This window comes from Elephas maximus, chromosome 26 (genome assembly GCF_024166365.1).
Source record: "Elephas maximus indicus isolate mEleMax1 chromosome 26, mEleMax1 primary haplotype, whole genome shotgun sequence".
NCBI classification, from domain to species: domain Eukaryota; kingdom Metazoa; phylum Chordata; class Mammalia; order Proboscidea; family Elephantidae; genus Elephas; species Elephas maximus.
In genome coordinates, this window is record NC_064844.1 from 210,407 (window position 1) to 223,089 (window position 12,683).

General features: G+C 47.0%; 1 protein-coding gene and 1 pseudogene across 1 annotated transcript in view; both read right to left on the reverse strand.

Moving 5' to 3' along the window:
* B3GNT2 (UDP-GlcNAc:betaGal beta-1,3-N-acetylglucosaminyltransferase 2) overlaps positions 1–12,683 on the reverse strand; it is a 41,922-nt gene that overhangs the window by 2,698 nt on the left and 26,541 nt on the right. The gene's annotated exons all lie outside the window — the stretch shown is intronic.
* LOC126068125 (40S ribosomal protein S26-like) overlaps positions 1–12,683 on the reverse strand; it is a 39,128-nt pseudogene continuing 26,445 nt past the window's right edge.

Here is a 12,683-nt window from a genome sequence, read left to right on the forward strand (position 1 = left end):
TAAAAGCAGAGCATTACATAAATTAAAATATGTTATTAATTTGCATTTTAATTTATTTCACTTGCCTCTTTGACTTTATCTCCCCTGGAATAGTGGTTTGGAACTGAGATCCTGAAAGGTTCAAATCATAGCCCTACCCCTCTAGATCTGTGACTTTGGGAAAGTTGCATAAGCTGTATCTTAGCTTCTCTCTCTATAAAATGTGGATAATGACCCACTTCCCAGGATGGCTGTGAGGACTATATGATTTCATATGTAAAGTTTTTAAACCAGTGCCTGGTCTACGGCAAGCACTATGCAAGTGACTGTTAACATATTATTTATTATTGTTACTTTAGACATACTACAGGCACATACATATGTGCTGACTAACTTCACAGTTGTTCACCTCCATACTTATAAAAAAAAACAAGTACTTATAAGGGCACATACAATTCATGATAACAAATACATTTTATAGTGTTATCCAGTACATGTGTACACGTATGTTCATATGTATGTTGTAATGTGTGAATTTCCACGTAACTCACTTTGATTTCCTATTTTATTCTACTCCATTTTTAAAAAATGTTGGTCCCGATCCTAAATTATTTCACAATCCACCATTTTTACAAAGGAGGGAAGCGAGGCAGAAAGATGAAGGCTCTTGCCCAGGGTTCCGGGACTAGGAAGTGGAAGAGGCACCAACCACACTGCATATCCCGAAGGATAAAATGAAAGAGACACATAGGAGCTTCATCCATAATAGCACCAAACTGAGAACAACCCAACTACTATGGACAGGAGAATGGACTAACAGATCTCAGTATAGTCATACAATGGACTCCCTCTCTTGGCAATAGAAAGAGAAACCATAGCTACCACCAACAACTTTTTACTGCAAGTGAAAGCCACATTTTCTTATCAGGCTCAGAACGTGTTACTGTGTGATTCCACTTATGTGAAGTTCACTGAACGCACAAAACTAATCTAGGCCACAGAAATCTGAAAGTGATGGGAATGGGGGGTTTGAGTGAAGAGGGGCAGGATGTGATTTCCTGGGGTATAGACGTGTACTGCATGCAAGTTTCATGGGTGTATACAATTGTCAAAACGCAAATTGTATACTTAAGATCTCTGCTGCTTACTATACATAAATTATCTGTCAATACGTATATGTGTAGAGCAACAAGAAGATACAGAAATGCTAATGACATTTCAGTGAAAAATCAAAGGTCAAGAATGGATTTCAGACTGTAACAGAAAAGCAAAGAGCTTAATGAAATGCTTTACTAGAGGCGACCTCACGGTTCTCTAACAGTATTAAAACAACCTGCACAAGAACCGTCACTTAGACAGGCGTGAAGATCTTGTCAGGTTCATTCTACTGCTGGAAATTTATCCTTGACAAGAATCCCAAAGTATTGTGTCCCAGGCACTGCGCATTATCTCAGAATGAGCCTAGAAAACGGGTATTGTTACTTCTGGTCCCATTTTATACCTGAGGAAACAGATTTAAAGAAGTAACTTTGCTTAAGACACACCTGGAATCCCAAAGCCCCCACACCACGTTAAATGGCGGCCACTCTTCTCCGACCTCTGAAACAAAGTTGTGTGACCATTTTAATCAAGAGTACTGTTTACTTTTTTAATTAAAGAGGATTTATAAGCTCAGTGTGTTCCAGCAAACAGGCCCTAGCACAAGAGCATTTGTCATGCTGGCTGTGGTGTGAAACTCTTACAACCTGGACAGCCCAGATTAGACCAACAGGAAATCATGAGCTATTTGGTGCCTCTAAAATCTCTCCAGGACATCTTAATCCACTTGCTTGTATTCACTGTCACTGTTAGCTGCTGTCACGTCAGCCCCAAATTCATGGAAACTCCATGCACAATGGACATGCCACCCCCAAGACAGTGGTGATTCACAGGGTTTTCACAGGCTGATTTTCAAAATGAGACCACCAGGCTTTTCTTCCTAGTCCGTCTTGGTCTGGAGGCTCCACTGAAATTGTTCAGCATCACAGCAACATGCAAGCCTCTAATGACAGGTGGTGGCTCTGCCTGAGGTGCACTGGCAGGAAGGCGAACCAGGTCTCTGGCATGAAAAGCAGAAATTCTACCATTGAATCACCACTGTTCCCTATTAAATACTTGTACTTACCTCTGCTAAATAGCTTCAACTACAGACAAGGAAGTAAAAGGCTTAAAAAACAAACAAACCAGCCTCTACCCCATGCCTTCACTCCACAAAAGCCTCCTGCACATCCAGAGACTAACATGATAAATGACAGGTTCTACGGTGCTCTCTTAGCTGACAAGCAAGCAGCTCTCCCGCGACCACCCCACTTCTCCCTTCTCTTCCCCACCACTACCCAACTTGGGATTCCCCAAGAATCCCACCACTGAATTACTAAGAAAGAAGGGCCTTCTTAAACTTCCTTCCAAAGAAGGGAGTTAAAACCCAAGATGTTCTTACTCCCTAATTACAGTTTGAAAGGACTCCAAATCACACATAGGCTGAAAAGTCCACACCTAAAGTGTGAAGTCCACACTCTCTTTAGGGCAGCTCCTTGCAAAGAAGCCTTTGAGCAAATCTTCCGAGCGTGCTGGAGTCTGAGCCCGGTACCTCTTTGCCACCCTTCCTTCTAGGCTCAAGCTCTAAGTCATCTATGGCAACTTAAACCCCTCTGCAATGGGCCTGCACAAGGGCAAGAGAGCTTAAATGGACACTTAGAACATATTTGCATGGGTGTCTGACTGCGATGTGATGGGTCACTTTTATATGACCTTTCTCACCATGGTCTTGTAACTCCCACCAAATGACTGGGTGGGACTATGCAAATCAGGTTCTTGTGGCCCACAAGGGGAATGAATCAAAAAACCAAATCTGTTGCCATGGAGTCGATTCTGACTCATAGCAACCCTACAGGACTCAGTAGAACTGCCCCATTTGGTTTCCAAGGAGAGGCTGGTGGATTCAAACTGCTGACCTTTTGGTGAGTAGCCATAGCTCTTAACCACTATGCCACCAGGGTTTTCCTGGGGAATGGATAGCTTGCTAAGAATACAAATAAGGTGCAAGGCACCCTTGTGGGGGTGGGACCATGCAAATAAGGCATATGGAACCCTAACAAGAGGATTGGTCAGTTTTGCCATCCCGCTAGACTGAAAATGAGCTATCTCAGAGGTGGAAAGGGGGGACCTTACTACCACCAAGAAGAGATGGGAACAGAGTGCATCCTTTGGACCCAGGGTTCCTGCATCAACAATTTCCCACACCCAGGAGACAAGGAGAACGAGCTGTAATACCAGAGACAGCAAGAGTCAGCAAGAAACAATGACAGCAGAACCAGGAGACAGCAGGGTAGGTTTCCTGGCTCATAGAGCAAGAATGCTGAGCGTAACATCCAGGTTATGGGAAGGGTGCCGTGGATATCTGGAATCTAGCCTTAACCATTTGATGTTTCCATCAAGGAACACACCAATCCTTCTTTTGCAAATATTTGAGGAATACATTAGACTTGCTGACCAGGATTTCCAGCTTCACCTACCATTAATTCAGGGCCCTATTTCCTGAACCAAGATTCAGCCAGGATACAGTCTGTGCAGCCTCCCTTGGTGATGGATAGGGTTGAGTGGTTCTGTAAGAAATATCATTCTCACCTTCTATCTGCTCAAGGGTCCAGTCTACAAGGCATTTCCTGCCCATTTCTCACTAGAACCCCCTAAGGGAAGCTGAGGGGATGCCACTTTACCCGTGGGACAAAGAAGACTTGGAGATTTAAGTGACATGGCTAAGAAGAGAGCATTTCAGCTCCCGATCCAGGGCTCTTTGATCTCCTCCTTTTCCTCTACAAGGCACAGCCCCAGTCTCGTAACCTGGTGCAGGTAAACAGTGACATCTCCAGGGCTGGCTTAAGGCTGAAAATGTGCAAGGCATGGGCCACGGTACATTTGATCCATACCTCAAGCCTCAAACAAACGGGAAACAGAAGTGCCTAGATGCTCCCATTCTGCTTCAGAGAACGGCCGAGCCTTCCGTGTGTGGGAGCCCAAAGTCCAAACACACAGCGTAAGGCGACTCTTGCCATTGCCTGTAAAAGGTTATTTCTTCCAAAATAACATGAGGAGGAAGGGTGAGGAAACCAAGAAGCTGGATTATACATTTCCTCCAAGTTTAAATGTCATCCTTCACTTATGACATGGCCACAGTCCCTCGCATGAGAAGCCTGCTTTTGGCAGACAATTACAACAAACCAAAGTTCACGGAAAGGAGGATAAAGCAATGACCCTATAAAAATATCTGTGGGAAAAGGCTCTCAGAATATCTGACTAAACTTTCCCACTGCAGATATAAATGTGATTTCATGCTCTTTTTTGAGCAGGAAGTTACACTGCTTAAAAAGAATCTGAGGAAGAAAACTCAGCTGAAAAATGTTATAAAACCCTCACTGTGAAACACAGAATTTTTATTGTCAGTAGCAGAACTAAGAGGAAATCCCATATGCAAACAAAGAACAACCTTAGCTTTTTACCTTATGATTAAGAACGAAGTCTCCCCAACAGGGACTGAACAGTTTTAAAGCCTCCAAAGCACTCCAGTTGGTTTTGTTCAAAGAAAAACAACTTCCTTCTTTATTTTGCGATTTTAATATTTAGAAAAACAATGCAAAAACATGAAAAAAACACTTGGTGTTAGGTGAAAATGGGTTATAAAATAGTACAAAGGCCATGTTTAAACTATGTGAAAATCCAGGTAAGATACCACACAAAACCCAACTGGTTTAATTAGGGTGGTAGGACGACAGGCTGTTTTAACATCATTTTAATGACCTATAAGAAGAGTTTAACAGCTCCATGGAAGAAAAGACCTGGCAATCTGCTCCCATAAGGATCACAGCCTAGGAAACCCTACGGGGCAGTTCTACTCTGTCCTATAAGGTCTCTGCAAGTCGGAATTAACAACACACAAGGAGAATGCTGCCATTCAACCTTCCATTCAGAGCAGCCTCCAGCACACATATCCACTCTGCCAGGGTGGGAGTCGGGGAGACTTCTCACAAGACCCTCACGCTGGGTTCCCATTTCGGCAGCCTCCGCCCCACAGACTCCACTGCATTCCACCCGTGCAGCACTAGCAGAGGCTGTTACCACAGTCATCACTGGGTCATACACCTTTCCTGTGCTCCTGCCACCATCTATTAGGAAGGACCCCTACAACAGTGAACTACAAACAGCTGCTTTATGTTAATCAGCACTTACGTATGACTCACTATATGCCAGGCACCTATGAGGCAGAGGCTCTAACTGCCACTCCCTCGTTTTGCAGATGATGAAACTGAGGCAGAGAGGTTATTTAATTGACCCAATATCACATAACTGGTAAAAGGCGGTCAGGATTCCAACCCAGGCAGTGCAGTTCCAGAGCCTGAGTTCTGGACGCTGCCACACAGGGTTATGACCAAAGGAATGGAAGGCAAGCTAGTCTTACCTTTCTTGGTTAATCTTTTAAAAATAATTTTACAAAGCTTTTTTATATGTCTACATTTTAACCCACAAAACTACCAAAAGTTAAAGTCAGATATAGAAGGCAGAGGGGTATCTCAAGTATCATAAATATTGAACGATCACAGGCCAAGCTTCAGGCAAAACACCTCACATACCTTACCGCATGTCCCAATATGTCATTCATGCTATAGTTTCTCATAAATGAGGAGAACGAGGCTTCAAGAGAACAGGTATAACCCGTCCCAAACTTCTAGCTAGTAAGTGGTGGAATCAGGATTTGAGCCTGGACGGTCTGGGCCCAGGCTCTGCAATTTACCACACGGGAACATGGAGGAAGATTACCAAACTGTGAAGACAGACAGTGACACGCACAGACTTTCTCTATGACCGTGGGGAAGTCGATTTCTCAAGACTTTAGTTTATTGACTAAGATGCTGTTTTTTTATTTTTTCTTCCCATGCAAAACCATGGTTCCAGAAGTTATTGATTTTTCTTTTAATTTTCTATTAAACAAAAGCCATAATCTCCACATACCCCATCCTGCCCATTCGCAGGAGATGATCAACATCACTAACGTTCAGTTGGTTTAACTCCAGCCAAATGCAAAGGCCTTCGACATCTACTTAGCCCACGGAGGCTCAATTTTCTTCGCTGTTGTTAGCTGCCATTGATTTGGTCCCTGACTCACAGCAACCCCTCGCACGATGGGCTGAGATGCTGCCCGGTCCCCATGATGGTTGTGGGTCAGACTGTTGTGATCCATAGGGTGTTCACTGGCTGATTTTTGTAAGATCTCCAGGCCTTTCTTCCTAGCCCATCTTAGGTTAGAAGCTCTGCTGAAACCTGTCCAGCATCATAGCAACACACAGCCCCCACCGACAGACGGGTGGTAGGTAGCTGGTCATGAGGTGCACTGGTTGCGACTAGAACCAGGTCTCCCTCAGGGAGGTGAGGATTCTACCACCAAACCACCATGCCCCCCTCCAATTTTCTTTAGGATTCTGAAATACTGAAAACACCAAACAATCCCATGAAGGGTAATACTAATGAAATGGCAATTGAATTCCTTGAACTTAGCTGATAGTGTTCCCCGACTGACAGACCTCACTGAGCTGGATGATCCCAAAAGTTTGCTCCGGCCTCCCAGTTCTGACAGCAAAGCACTGGCCAGAGACCTGTTACTATCTAGTGTGGTCAGATGGCCACGAAGACTCTCATTCTTGCAAAACTCTGAGACAGGGACTAGCAAACCCCTCCCCCTCCAAGGGGCTAAGGCAAGTCAGGCAGATGCCTGCCAACAGCTCATGAGACAGAGCCAGTAATTACACCCAAGTTTGACCCCAAAACCTGTGCTATGCCTGTCCTGTACTCCAGCTCAAGTACGAGGAGAAGGATAAAAGGCACCGGGACCTTCCTGTAATCATGACATCAAACGACCAGCCACCCTTACCCAATCAGGTGGAGACATGAGACTGGAAATGCAGGCTCCTGAACTCAACCAGGGACTTCAACAGCCTCCCTCCCTGTCAGGGGGGTAGGGCGGCCCTGCTTCCTACTCACTGTCTTGTGCAATGAGGACACACACATCCTCAAAGAGAGATGGAGTCTGAGTCCGTTACCATATAGTGGGAGGAGGGGTATGGTCCTGCCTGCCCCTGCTCTCCATCCCTCCAGGAGCCTTGGTGAGAGTGGCTTACCTAAATCCTCTGCTCCCATCTGCTGCCTGGTCCCTGCCAGCCCCTTCCTGGTTCTGCTTGGATAAAGCCAGACAGTTTGCAGCTAAGTGGTTCTGGGGGAAAAGAGCTCTGAGCACTCGTGGCAGATGGCAGGGTAATGTGGGTGAATGCAGCAGCTCAGTGGGGGCAGAAGGGGAGCCACACCTAGAGCTTGGTCCTTAACCAGAGCAAGAAGCCTGGCTGGATTCTTGCCATGACTGGGCCAGGGGAACCCCAGGACTCCCCCACCCTCTCACCTAGAGGCTGGTACTTAGCTGCGGGCTGTAAGTCAAGGAACAACTACTGGCTAGATTTAAGGAACCTGACGCGTAGTTCATTAAGCTTACTCTTCATGTTCAAAATTAAAGAGGAAAAGGACACATAATGAGTCTATTCACCCACACATCCCCACAGGCAACAGGATACCTCAGGGTCTGGCAAGATGTGTTCTGATCCCCGTCAGTGACAGTTCCCCCAAAGCCCAGTGTGGCTGACTTTTTTCACATGATGTTTGTAACAAAATAACAATAATTACTAAGCTTATTCTTCCAACAAACACATATAGAACTCGAAGAAAAGAGGGAAAGAAAGAGATGCCCCAAAATTTAGCAAACGAAGGCAGGGAATGAAAACCTCTCAGGTACATGAGACTATGTGGGCAGCTCCTGCCTGGAGGCTAAATGAGAAGGCAGAGGGGGACAGGAGCTGGTTGAACGGACACGGGGAATACAGGGCGGAGAGAAGGAGGGTGCTGTTTCATCAGGGGGAGGGCAGCTAGGGTCACATAGCAAGGTGTGTATAAGTTTTTGAATGAGAGACTGACTTGAATTGAAAACTTTCACTTAAAACACAATAAATAAAAATGTCTCAGGTCGTGTTGTCCCTACCTTTAGTGAAACCCAAAAGGGTTTTAGGTCCTCAGTGGAAAGATGATGTGATTAGGAAACAAAACTGCCAATTTGGAAAATCAGATTGGCATCTAGAATCTGACAGACCAGAGTTAAATTCTAGTTATGCTAGCTGTGTGACCTTAGGCAAGTTACTTAACCTCTCTGAGCCTCAGTTGCCTCACTTGAAAAAGGAGTAGTATAATCTACCATGCAGCTTGTTGAAAGAATTAAATATCATTATAAATATACATAAAAATGCCTCACACACAATGGGCATTCAACAGTTTTTCTTCAGGGGTTTTGCTTCCTCCATCAAACACAAAATGAAAGCACATTTCTGAGGTTTGTCCTTCATTGCCTCTTTTATAAATTTTCTGGCTCTAGAAAAAGAGAAGAGAAAAATCTGCTTCTATAAACATCACCTCCAAAAGGAGGACTGACAAGTTAACTCGTGTGACTCCAGATGTGACTTTTTAAATGGCTTGTGGAGAAGGATCTCTTCCTGGGTCGCTCATCTGTCAACGGCATCAACTTTCCAGACACCGTGCACAGTCCCAGCACGGAAGTGAACTGGGCTTCTCTCTGCCCCTACATCCAACCAGCTGCCAAGTCTTTCTCTGGGCTCTGCCGCTGACTGCTGCAGTACCCCCACCGTGCCCCTTACACTTACCCTGTTCCCCAGGCAAACCAGTCTGTGGTCCTGCTCCGTCTGTTCTTCAGTTTGGTCAGACCACCACCACCAAGCTCCCTCTTCAGGCCTAACTGTAGGTCTTCCCGCCAGCCCAAAGCAGTGCCAAGGCTCCTCGGAGAGCTTGTCCCCCTGAGCTCCCTTCTCCATTCCCAGAACTGTAGCTCAGGGCCTCACGCCTCCTCCCTCTGCTAAGAGATCTGCCCAAACACATGTCCTGGCCTAACACCAGCCCCAGTGCTCCGGCTCTCTCACTCACCTGCTCAAAATCCTTAATGCCTTCCTGGTCCCAGCCAGGGCCCTTTACAATCTGTGCTTCCCTTCAGACCACCTCCTGCCATCCCTCACCTGTCTGTCGCCCCGTTTTCACTTCAACCTCCAGCCACAACAAACACACTTCTCTTCCAGAAAATCCCAGCTTCTCTCTGCCCTCCTCTCTGCTCTGTCTTCCTGGAGAGCGTTTACTCCTTTCAAATTAGCTCAAGGGTCACCTCCTCAGTGAAGCCTGGCCTCCCAGGAGCTACTGCATCCTCTCCTGGGCTGGCTGGACCACACCTGAGTGTCTGTCACAAGCAAGGCTTCGCCTGTACCAGTTACTCCAGCACCTGGCACCTGAGTTACTCAGCGCTTGTATTTTGGTCATCTGGTCGAGTTCACTGAACACAGTGAGATGTTCAGTAGAAGCTGGATTAAACATACACGCCCTTTCTCCGAAGACACTGGAGAAATTGCTTACGTATCTGCTGGTACATTACACGTATATATTTATGTAAATCTGTCTCACTTTAGTCAGCCTCATATTTAAGTTCTAACATACAAAAGAAAAATTTTCAAGGGCTTTCTAGAGTTAGGGGAGGTAAGGGCCTCAGAAGTAGTGGGACTCATCATGCTGGACCTAGGAGGGAAGTATAGTCAAAGCCCCAGTCTCCCCCAGTCAGCCCTGGGCCCACCAAAGGCAACATCCACTTGGCTATGCTTTCATAGAACATTCTGCTGGGTGCAGGCATGTGGGAGGCAGGAATCCAGGGGTGTGGGCTTCAGGTGCGTGCTCCGCCCCTTCTGCTGCTATTGCCCTTCCTACAACCTCTCCCAGGTGCTGGGGCGACTGTGGTACAGGTGAAGCCTTTACTCAGATGTGGTCCACCACGCCCAGGAGAGGATGCCCTAACTCCTGGGAGGCGGTAGCAGCTCTTCTGATGATAGGAGGACCCCACCACAGCCACAACAGCAGAGGGATAAAGTGAAGGTGCTTAAAGGTCCCTGAAACAGCTGTGCACCTCGGAACCAGCCACTCACCTAACGATCATTTTAGAGAAGAAATGCCGCAATGCGAGCAGCTTTCTTTAGGGGAGTTTAATATATTTTGGAAGGCCTTGTTGCCTACATTTCTAAGAGCCTTTACATGGCTCGGTAAATGTTTCCACTTCGACCTCCAGGACCTGCGTTCAAACAAGGGCAGTCTGGCAGGTTCTCGGTAGGCCCTCCGAGAAATCCCTACAAGAAGACAGAAACCACACAGTAATTTACATAGGGGAAGTGTGTGTGTATAACTTTAAACAGATTTAAGTTAATGGATTTGTGATTATTAAACAATGATAAACCAGCTGCCGTTGAGTCAACACTGACTCTTTGTGACTACGTATGTATCTGAGTAAAACTGTGCTCCACAGGGTTTTCAATGGCTGATATTTTGAAAACCAATCACCAGGTTTTTCTTCCTAGGTGCCTCGGGGTAGACTTGAGCCTTCAACCTTTTAGTAAGCATCCAGGGACGCCAAGCAATAATAAACAAGTAATCATAAAATGGAACAAGAATTCTAAGGGATGCCCTAGGTCTGATGAAAAGTACACCCAAGAAGTATGAATGTGGAAGGGGGGTTCAGAGCTTGTTGAATAGTTACGGATGGCAGGGAAGTTCCTGGTACCCAGGCCACAGCCAGTCCGCAGCTGCCCAGAGCTGCAGGTGAGCAAGACTGGTGGGCGGCACAAGGTGTCAAGCAGGAGGCCTGGCACTCACACTGCCAGGCTGTGGGAGACAACGCTGAGCTGAGGCTGCGGTGGGCACACGGAGGGAGTCAGAGACATTGCGGCCCCAGGTGTGGAATGCAGTGTCCCCGTCAAGAGGGCAGCCAGAGACAGACCTGTAGGACACAGGCACGCCAGGACTGGCGGGTGGATGTGCAGAGGGATTTGGGATGCGCAGGCAGTCAAATGCACGTGGGAAGTCAGGTGCTGCTACAGATGCTGCTGGAACCAGGGACTGGAGAGGCCTCCCTCTGCAGGCACTTGGCACTCCTATGTGTGGCTGCTGCATTGGACAATAACCGGGTGGCCAGCTTACTAGATGGCCAGTGCTGTGGAGCCCTCAGTTAGCACTTGCACGGGCGCAAGTGGGCGCAGGCCCGCTCTGCCTCAGGTTCCCAGTTCCACCACTGCTGCCAGAGCTGAAGGAAGCAGAGAGCAGCCAAACGCTAGGAAAGCTGTGCTCAAAGTGGAGAAAAACAGCTCTGTAGGAGCCTGGCAGGACACACAGACAGGCATGAGACATGAGAACCAGGAAGGAAAGCCCCTTCCTCCTGCAAGGTCCTCTTCAGAGCCTTCAAGCGAGCGCCAGCAAAGGGAGATACATGACTGGCTCACAGCCATTTTCCCTGATCAGGCAGAGACTCTGGAGCTGAGAGGCAACAATTAATAACAGGTACGTGGTGGCAGACCTCTGTATCATCAACCCAAAGTCATCTCCAACCACAAACATTATACATAGCTCCTATACATCAAACGTAAACCCTGGTGGCGTAGCGGTTAAGTGCTATGCCTGCTAACCAAAAGGTCGGTAGATCAAATCCACCAGGCACTCCTTGGAAACCCTAGGGGGCAGTTCTACTCTGTTCTATAGGGTTGCTATGAGTCAGAATTGACTCGACGGCAATGGGTTTGGTTTTTTGTTGTTGTTGTTTTCCATACATCAAATGGAAACCGTGGTGGTGTAGTGGTTAAGTGCTACAGCTGCTAATCAAAAGGTCAACAGTTCAAATCCACCAGGCGCTCCTTGGAAGCCCTATGTGTCAGTTCTACTCTGTCCTGTAGGGTCGCATCAAATTGGCAGACACAGGCAATAAACACAAGGGATTCCATTAGTTGACTGCAGAGGACAAGGTAGGAACTGGGTGGGCTGAAAGGGTAAATTTCAGAAACATGGGAAGAAGCAGGGTGGGCAAGACATGGGTGTCTGCAGGCAAGCAGGCAGGTGTCTGCACAGTCAGATGGAGCCCCACCAGAAAGGCTAGGTAGGGGCTGGTGGGGCCCGGGGTCCCTGCTCAGAAGAGGAGGGGCCGTGCCTGCGTCTTAGTTAACAAATGCTACCATCAGACAGACTGATGTGTTTTCTTTTACATCCCTTCTATTAAAAAGAAAACTGGCAAAATCACATAGAATATGAAAATAAAGAAAAAAGGAACTCAAAACTGGACGTCCATATGGATTACAAACAAAGCTGGCTTCGTGTTCACTGAGATTTAGTTTCCGACGGCACTGGGTTTTTTTTAGAGCAGACCTGAGCAGCACCTCCCATCACCAGATCTCCACGCAGCTCCTGAGAATGCAGGTCTCCTCACCCCGCATCACAGCTCTCAGAAGCCCTAGGAGTCTCCCTCCAACACCTCCTTCACTTGAACAGAATTAGCCAACTTCCACAAAATGGGAAACTCTGTTGTTGTGGGGTACCCTAGAGTTTATTTTCAACACATAGCAACCCCACCTGACACAGCAGAACTGCCCCATAGGGTAGGGTTTCCTCGGCTGTAATCTTCATGGACGCGGGTCGCCAGGTTTTTCTCCTGCAGAGGGGCTGGGTGGGTTAGCAGCAGAACACTTAACTGCAGCACCACCAGGGCTCCCTGT